This window comes from Podarcis filfolensis (genome assembly GCF_964270895.1).
Source record: "Podarcis filfolensis genome assembly, chromosome: 3".
Classification (NCBI taxonomy): domain Eukaryota; kingdom Metazoa; phylum Chordata; class Lepidosauria; order Squamata; family Lacertidae; genus Podarcis; species Podarcis filfolensis.
Genome location: NC_139606.1, coordinates 7802252 through 7811645, shown reverse-complemented (window position 1 = coordinate 7811645; position 9394 = coordinate 7802252). Strand labels below are relative to the sequence as shown.

The 9394-nt window shown below is 45.4% G+C and overlaps 1 long non-coding RNA gene across 1 annotated transcript; it reads left to right on the top strand.

Moving 5' to 3' along the window:
• The first annotated feature begins 6503 nt into the window (after positions 1–6503).
• On the top strand, positions 6504–8778 carry LOC310759570. Its single transcript, XR_014546422.1, has 2 exons — positions 6504–7744; positions 7784–8778. It is a non-coding gene; the product is annotated as an uncharacterized lncRNA (long non-coding RNA).
• Positions 8779–9394: the final 616 nt, after the last annotated feature.

Sequence of the window (9394 nt, the reverse complement as noted above, 5' to 3'; positions counted from 1 at the left end):
CATCTGGAATAAGAGAAAGAACATTTGTAATTCATTGTCTGTTTCCATGCAGTTTTCTGGTTCACATTATTATCTGGTATGCTGGGCCAGAGGAAAAGGTTGAGAAACAGAGCAATCCTATACCTGAGAGCTGGTAGTTAATGGTTTGTGGGATTTGATGGAAGCCCTGCCATATTGCATGAACTTGAGCTACACTTCTAGCACAAAAGATACACCAGCAGAATATCCAAGATAGGCTAGTGGAACTGCTAGCATGGCTCAAATGGTGTGGAGAGGTGGGTGTGATGGATGGCACAGAGGAGGTGCACACTTACGCTGTATCTTAAACTATGACAGACCATGATCACATCGCACCTATGGTGCATCTTTGCAGCAGCTAAGAACATAAGATCCAAAAAAGACCCTGCTGGATCAGGCCAGTCTAGTCCAGCATCCTGTTTTCACCAATCATATACTTATTTTGGGCTAAGCAGATACGCGTGGGAAACCAGGGAGAAGAACATGAGCACAAGAGCATGGTTTCCACATGGTTTCCAGCAGCTGGTATTCAGAAGCCTTGCTGCCTCCAGATATGTTACAAAGAATTTTCATCTCGTTGACTTCAGTGTGGGGCAGTGAGAGGGGGAGAAGGATTTTTAAAAGGGGCCTCGTATCAGCAACCCCTGTGTCCATGGGTTGTCATCCCAGTGCTAAGGTTCCCTCAGCACAAGGATTTTCCTTGCACTACAGAAACCTCTCTCCCTCTCCTTCCCTATGCGCTTCCTAAATCTGTTCTGGGGTTTCCCCCAACCTTTCAGAGCAGATTTGGAGACAGAGCAGAGTGCATGTGGAGGAAGAGAAGGGGGAATCCCCATTGCACTAGCGGAAATATTTTTCGTGGTGGCTTCCACTATTTAGTTGAATACAACCCCATGTTACCATGACAGAACAGAGGATATGCTGTAACTGTACCACCAGTATATGTACCCCACATACCAGTAGATCCAAACCGTACATTTAAAGCACGTCCATTTAAAGCACACGACTTCTCACAAAGACTCCTGGGAATGGTAGTTTGTTAAGGTTGCTGGGAATTTGTAGTTCTGTGTTTAAATGTGTGTGTCGGGGGGGGGGGAGGTGTCCTTTATCTCTCTGCCCTCAATGTGTAAACCCTTAGAGCTCACGAGCGAGCTCTGGTTGTAGACAAAAGGGAGAAAAGAGAATGTAGAAAGCTGCCTTATACCAAAGCAGGCCACTGGTCTATCAAGCTCAGTATTGTCTTCAGCGATTGGAAGAAGAGCTCCAAATGCATAGGGAACAGACACTTTCCAAAAATATGCGGTAGATTAATAATAACTGTACCTAGTAACCTGGGAGTAATACCCATGTAACTCAATGGAACATTTCTGAGTAGACGTGCATTGTATTGTACCTTTTTTATTTCTAAATATTTTCATTTATTTTCATGGTAAAGGGACCCTTGACCATTAGGTCCAGTCGTGACCGACTCTGGGGTTGCGGCGCTCATCTCGCTTTACTGGCCGAGGGAGCCGGCGTACAGCTTCCGGGTCATGTGGCCAGCATGACTAAGCCGCTTCTGGCGAGCCAGAGCAGCGCACGGAAACGCCGTTTACCTTCCCGCCAGAGCGGGACCTATTTATCTACTTGCACTTGACATGCTTTCAAACTGCTAGGTTGGCAGGAGCTGGGACCGAGCCACGGGAGCTCACCCTGTTGCAGGGATTTGAACCGCCGACCTTCTGATCAGCAAGTCCTAGGCTCTGTGGTTTAACCCACAGTGCCACCTGCGTCCCATTTTCATGGTACAGAGGATAAATTTTGAGAAAACAATTGTTGCAACAGTAAATAACAAATAACTTGTCCTGACAGAATTACAGACTTTTATCATGCCATATGTTCAAATTTCATTTGATTACTCTAGGAGATCACCAGATAACTAGGAGGTAAAATAATCTAGAGATATGGGCTTATGGTGGTTTGGAATGCAATCCTATACCCCAGGGATGGGGAATCTTTTTCAGCCTGGGGGTTGCATCCTCATCTGAGCTACCTTCCAGAGAACATGCCAGTAGTGAATGTTGCCTGGTGCAAAAGTAGGCAGGAGAACAAATGTGAATTTTACCTTTGTACAGTAGTCTAGTTTTGACACACTCACAAACAACTGCATCTTCCATCAAGGCAAGTAAGAAGTGTTATACTAGAGTTCAAGGACATATTCCAGCCAGGCCAGTTTGATTACTATCCCAAGTAATCAAATGATTGCAGCACTTTGTAGAGAGCAAGGTTTCTGTAGAGCAAGAGGCCTTCAGCACAACTTCTGCCATACTTATAAGGTATTCTTGTCTCAATCTCATGCTACAATCACGAATGATTTGAGGTTGTTTCTGTGAAAAGCTCTGGAGGAAGAGAGAGATAAGCACTAGCTGTGAGCTGCGTAGGCCCTGTATGATGCAGGTATCTCTCTGGGGATCTGATGTGGGGCAGCGTATCTAACGGCTGCTGTGCTGCTTCCTTCCACCTCTGCTCCACTTGTGCATCTGTAAGTAAATCAAATATTGCAACAGCAGCAAAAGCGGACCCTCCAAGTGTCCCTGTTTTCTAGAGTGACTCCTCTAATATTAACCATCTTTGACCTTGTGGTGATGGGGGGAGGCTTCTTGCTAATGCTGCTCTTGGGTCGGTGCTGCCCAGATGGCATTAACATCTCAGATAACTACAATCAGCAGAGGAGGCCCTGTTGGTGATGCTGCTGGATGCTGCCCAGTTGGCATGAACCTGCGACAGGGCATACTTGATGAAGGTTCCACTCTCCCTGGTAAAGCATGTCTGTCTCCTTCATTAATGTTCAGATATCCGATGGTCGAAAGACACTGTTCCTGGCAACCTTGAAATTATTAGCTGTGATGGCTACTTTGAGATGTTCGTAATGTTCTTAAGTACATTCAATAATATTTTGCTAATTTGTTCTTTACCACCCTGTGCTCATTTGGGAAGAAGGGCAAGGTAAACATTTAATAAATAATGAAAATAATTTTTAATGGAAGCCAAACCAGATAATGGGATTTATGATGACAGATAATGGGAAAATGAGGAATACAAAGTGAGGTTGCAGGGAACCAGGCAGAGGGCCTTCTCGGTAGTGGCACCCACCGTGTGGAACGCCCTCCCATCAGATGTCAAAGAAAATAAACAACTATCTGACTTTTAGAAGACATCTGAAGGCAACCCTGTTTAGGGAAGTTTTTAACGTTTGATGTTTTATCGTGTTTTTAATATTCTGTTGGGAGCTGCCCAGATGGGCAGGGTATGTATGTATAAATAAATAAATAAATAAATAAATAAATAAATAAATAGTAATAATTATATTTTGTTTAAGCCGAGGACAGCAGCCATGAAGCAATGAAATAATCAAGATAGCACAGAAACACAGACAGTGGTGTAGAGTTTGCACAGCCTCAGTGACCTTTTTATAACTCTGAGACTGACACATCATATTGTAGTACAAAAAATAGGATGAGTTCCGGTTTCCTTGGTTTGCAACACTACAGCATATTTTTAGAGATAAGAGCCTGGGTGGTAGGAACCACACAGCAATTATCAAGAAGACATTAGCTAAATGAGCAAGCTTTATCTTCCTCCTCTCTCTTCCCTTTTCATTGTGGAACCACTGACACATTTGTAGTCCTGTCAGCATTGATGACTTACAGGAAAGGCTAGCAATAAGTAGTTTCCCCTTAAAACATTAATTTTTAGAACTCAGAAATAATGATGAAACATGTACATGATTAAGGGTTGAGGCATGGTGTACGTGAACCTGACCACTTTCCCCATTTTTTTAAAAAAAACATTCTTGCTGCTGCTGTTGTAATCATTCCTTGAGTCCAAAATGAGAAATTTGTTCAGGGACATGAAATTATACTACATGTAAGGTTGTGGCGTTCCGAGGCACTGTGCTGCGACGACCTCCAGTTCCACACTTTGTGAAATTGTCAGAATTTCATATTTGCGGACATTAACTATTTACCAGTACTGGAAAGCTTTAGTGCTCACTTGTTTTAATGTTTTGCCCTCTGTTCCTCTAACTGCCCAATTTAATAAGATTCTGCTTAAGTTCAAGATTTTGTCTTTGTGGATCTGGAATGATGAATCTGTTGGTTATCTCTTTTTTACACTGCAGGGAGGCCAGAGAGAGGCTGATTCCTCCAGAAATTTAGTACACTTCCCAGATATTTTGATATTTTCTGTTCATTTGATGATTCTGGCTACGTTACTGATAAGGTAACTGAATTCAGTGAGCTAGTCATCAGAACAAATTAGGAAGCAGATAATAAAGTCAGAACTTCCTTTTGCTCCCTTTATAAATCCGCCTGGTTTCTTTTTATGCTTTTGAATTATGGTGTTGGAGGAGACTCTTGAGAGTCCCATGGACTGCAAGAAGATCAAACCTCTCCATTCTAAAGGAAATCAGCCCTGAGTGCTCACTGGAAGGACAGATCCTGAAGCTGAGGCTCCAATACTTTGGCCACCTCATGAGAAGAGAAGACTCCCTGGAAAAGACCCTGATGTTGGGAAAGATGGAGGGTACAAGGAGAAGGGGATGACAGAGGACGAGATGGTTGGACAGTGTTCTCGAAGCTACCAGCATGCCTGAGTTTGACCAAACTGCGGGAGGCAGTGGAAGACAGGAGTGCCAGGAGTGCTGTGGTCCAGGGGGTCACGAAGAGTCGGACACGACTAAATGACTAAACAACAACAACAATTCTGTTTGTAACACATTTCATTGTTCTTTGGCATAATGAATTTATACATTCATTCAAGCAGATATGTGACACAGCTTTACTAAGTTTTGGGGTACACTACACTATATCAATCCCACTTTTAACAGAGAATTTCCCCACTCACTCTGGGGAAAGAAACCCGAGAATCTTGATTTCTATCATTCTGTCTGTGCATTATCATGCTCTTTTTAGCAGCGATGTGTGCACACATTTTCAAGCTTACCTACCACAACAAAAATGGCTGATATACTCAGAAAGGTACTTCTGGATCAGGTACTGCATTCTGTGGTCCATCTGAGTTGTGGTGTCATCTTGACACACTCAGTCCTGCCCTTTAGCATACATTCATTCTGTTACACCCCAAGGTCCATGAGCAGTGCGAAATTCCAGGCCCTTCCCAGGGTTGTCTCCGTTGGAAAGAGCAAGGGACAGCAGAGGCTAGTGTCTTTAAGAAATATGTTCTATTAGCACATATTTACACCTGGAAATCTGCAATGGAGGGGGTGCAGAACCCCAAGTGTCTCCTGTTGCTCCTGTCATAGCTTCAGCAAGCTGGGGTTCAAAGCAGCAGTCAGACATGGCTCCCAGTATCTGTGTTGCAGCACCTCCAGTCAATCAGTCAGTCAGTTTTATTGCACATTGCCAAAGGCTGCTGCAATGTGCAATGTACAATGCACCTCCAGTCAGTGAAAGGCAAAGGTAAAAAGGCCAAGGACCCCTGGATGGTTAAGTCCAGTCAAAGGTGACTATGGGGTTGCGGCGTTCATCTCGCTTTCAGGATGAGAGAGCTGGCGTTTGTCCACAGACAGCTTTCTGGGTCATGTGGCCAGCATGACTAAACCGCTTCTGGCGCAATGGGACACCGTGACGGAAACCAGAACATGCGGAAACTCCGTTTACCTTCCCGCTGCAGCGGTACCTATTTATCTACTTGCACTGGTGTGCTTTCGAATTGCTAGGTGGGCAGGAGCTGGGACAGAGCAATGGGAGCTCACTCTGTCACGGGGATTCAAACCGTCGACCTTCCAATCAGCAAGTCCAAGAGGCTCAGTGGTCAGTATATAGCTCTGACCTCTAGCCCCTGTGTGGACTTCTGGCCTGCCCAGCAATTTGTGGAGGCCTGGCCTTTGTCCTCCTCCTTCTTCCCAGCACACCTCTTGCCAAAAACCCAAACCTCCCTTAAAGGGCGCTTTCTCCTGTCAGCTCACAGTCCTCCAGCAACAGTTGGTCAGGAGTTACCAGTCAGTCAGATCACCCAGAAACTGACCGGTCCAGTACGTTTCCACAGCAACAGAATTCCCGGACTTGTAGCAGAGCGGGCACAGCGAGTGCTTGACGTGTGAGTGAAGAGAGAGTCCACACACTGTAGTTCTTCTAAACTAGACAGCTTTATTTACATCAGACAGATAAAACAACAAACACTCCATCAGAAACAGCAGACATGATGTCTCTCTGCCTCTCCCCGCAGAAAAGTGAAAGTAACTCACAAAGAACTCAGCTTTCCCAGATGTTGGGAAAGCTCCTCCCCAGATGCAGGACACACAGAGATGTTAACCCTGTAAACACGAAACCTCACCCCCCCTCTTGTCCTGAATTGGGGGAATGTAAGTGTGACCACTTACTCCACTTACCTTCATAGAACTCCCCATGATGCTGGAAGGTCAGCAGTTTCGTGAACCCATCTGCCATGTTCTTCGAACTGGGACAATATTTCACTTCCACTAATCCCAACTGAACACTCTGACACACATTCTGGAAACGGATGTCTAGTTGTTTGGTTCTGGCCTTAAACTGCCCAGACTCTGCCAATTGCAGACAGGGTTGATTGTCCTCCCAAACCATGACAGGCAAGCAACACTCTCTGCAGATCTCTTGAACCAAGCACACATAGAACTCCAATTCCCTGCAAATCTCAGACAGCGCACTAAACTCAGCCTCAGTAGAGGAGAGCGCTATGAGACTTTGCTTTCGGGACTTCCACCCAACCAAAGAGTCCCCAAACTTCACCACCGTACCAGAAACGGACTTCCTGTCTTCCAGATTCGCCCAATCGCTGTCTGCCCAGCACGTCAACTTGACGTTACCCTTGGCTGACAGCTTGAGACAGAAGTCTTTGGTATCTTGCAGGTAACGCAGCACCCACTTGACACCATTCCAGGCTTGTACACTTGGGCTTGTAGCTTCCTGGCTAAGCAGACTGGTAGCAAAAGCTATGTCAGGAACAAGAGACCAGGAGCAATGAGGCTTCCCCTTCTCCTTTAAGGGTTAGTGCTGAAGATGTGAGGAGAAAAATGGATTCAATGGAATTTTCATCATCATTTACTGCACAATTTATTTGATTCTCATAGCTCCTTATCAGTGATTCAGTCTTTTCACAGGCTGGTTGTTATTCAGAGCAAATCCAGTCCATTTTATGGCCAAGACAAAAAAAGAAGATCTGCTTATCTCAGCATTAACCATTTCTTTCTATCTGGTGATTAAGCTACTTCATGAGATAGACTGGAGTTGTGAAATTCAAACTAATGAGTATTGAACTCATTCCACTTTCACACAGCTTACATAAGTTCATCCGTCTATCCTTTTTGCACAAGATGTGTGTGGTATCTGTTTCATTTTTTAAGTGGAGCTCATTATAAGTATGTAGAAGCGTCTATGAGTTGGGCTTGTACTGGGAGACCCAGGTTTGTGTTCTGGCTCAGCCATGAAGTTCATTGGGTATCCCTGAGCCAGTCACTACCTCTCATTTTATTTTATTTTATTTTATTATAAGGTGCTTTGAAATTATTCTGTGAAAACTGAAAATTCAGAAATTGTTTGCTTGTGCAAAAACAAAGATAAAATAAAATGTTTCGAATGATAAAATTGGAAATATGTAAATATATGCACAATGTACATAATTTGAAGTTAGCAACAGTGTTGTAGCAGTGTTGTAGCCAAATGAATCAACTTGGGGGCCAGTCCTAAGGGTTTTTAATCCTAATTAGACACATGTTCAGGAGGCAGAGAGAAGAGATGCTTTGTCTACTTCTCCTGCTCCAAACCACTTGTTTAATTGGGGTTTATAAACCTTAATTAAACATATGGGAGGGAGGCAAGCAGTAGTGAAGTAGCAAGTTTGGCCCCACTACTGTGTCTGCATCACGTGGCCTCACTCCTCCCCCTCTCCCTCTCAGTAACCAGCAGCAATGTGTAGCATTGGGAAACCAGGTATCAATGCTGCCCTGCCCATGCCACCTTGTTGATCACTTTGGAAAAGTATGGCGAGGAAAGAAGGAAAGAAGGGGAAGAGATTCCCAAGACAATTGCTTGTACAGTGTGCTTTAAGAAAGCCAGACAGCCTGTCTTCAAAGTGTTGCAAAGCACCACCATATTGGGGGAATGCTGTGGTAGCTAGACAGGAGTTGAGCTTTGCTCAGTGACAGCTCCAGCTTCCAATCCAGGACTAGAATCCAGTCACAGTGCTTGGGGAGGAGGGATGGTGAATTGTTAAAGCTAGTTAGTTGGAAGTCACCTTTTCTTTAATCATTTTTTTTATTTTCTTCTTTTTATTTTCTCTTTTTCCTTTCTCTTAGGAGAGTATAGTGCTTATATTTTTTATTGCAGTTTATGTCATTATGTTTGTACAGTGGTACCTCTGGAATGCAACGGGATCTGTTCCAGAGCCCCGTTTGTATCCAGAGCAGAATGCAACCTGTGTCTGTGCATCTCTGCGTGCGTGGGTCGTGATTCGCCGCTTCTGCGTATGCGCATGACGTCATTTTGAGCATCTGCGCATGCGCGAGCAGCGAAACCCAGAAGTAATGCATTCCGTTACTTCCGGGTTGCCGCGGAGCGCAACCTGAAAACGCTCAACCTGAAGCGACTTTAACCCGAGGTATGACTGTATCTATGTATTTCTGGCTTTATTCTGTTTATTTGTATGATTTGTATTTTTTCTGTTTAATTGTATGATGCATAAGTATAAATAAAGTAAAAAAGACTCCAAAAGAAAAAGAAAAAAGCAGGAAAAACCCAGAGTGGAAGGTTCTGGAAAGCTGGAAGGGCAGCAGATCCTGTGTGATGGCCTGGGATTCAGACTCAGAGGCTGAACCTGAGGAATTCCAGCCTGCCTGCACAGGAGTCCCCACCTCCAGAACCAGCTGAGCCGGGGCTGGGGCCTGAGCCCGAAGGGTCCTCACCTGTGCTGGATCCTCAGGTGCAGGCACCAGCTGAGTCTGCTCTGGCTCCTGAGGTGATGGCGGACCCATTGCCTGCAGGTGCTCCACTCTCAGCCCCGTCAGGGGAAGAGGAGGTTGCCTCTGGGTCCGGTAACCCTCCAGCCTCTCCTGAGCTGCAGAGGCTCAGGGCAGAGAGGCGGAGGGAACGAAGTTCCTGCAGGAGCAGTGCTCACCTCCAGGCCAGGAGAGGCGAGTCACCTGTGGACTGGGGCCGCCCTATGCCTCGGGGCAGATAAAAGCCAGCCAGCCCCAGTCCCAGGTTGCGGGAGCAATGTTGTTGCTAGCCTGTTCCTGCCTGCACCCTGTCCTGCTCTTCTGCCAGAGTTCCTGACCTCACCCGACTCCCTGCCTTGGACCCAGCTACAGATTTGACGGACAGTCTCCATACCGCACCATCGA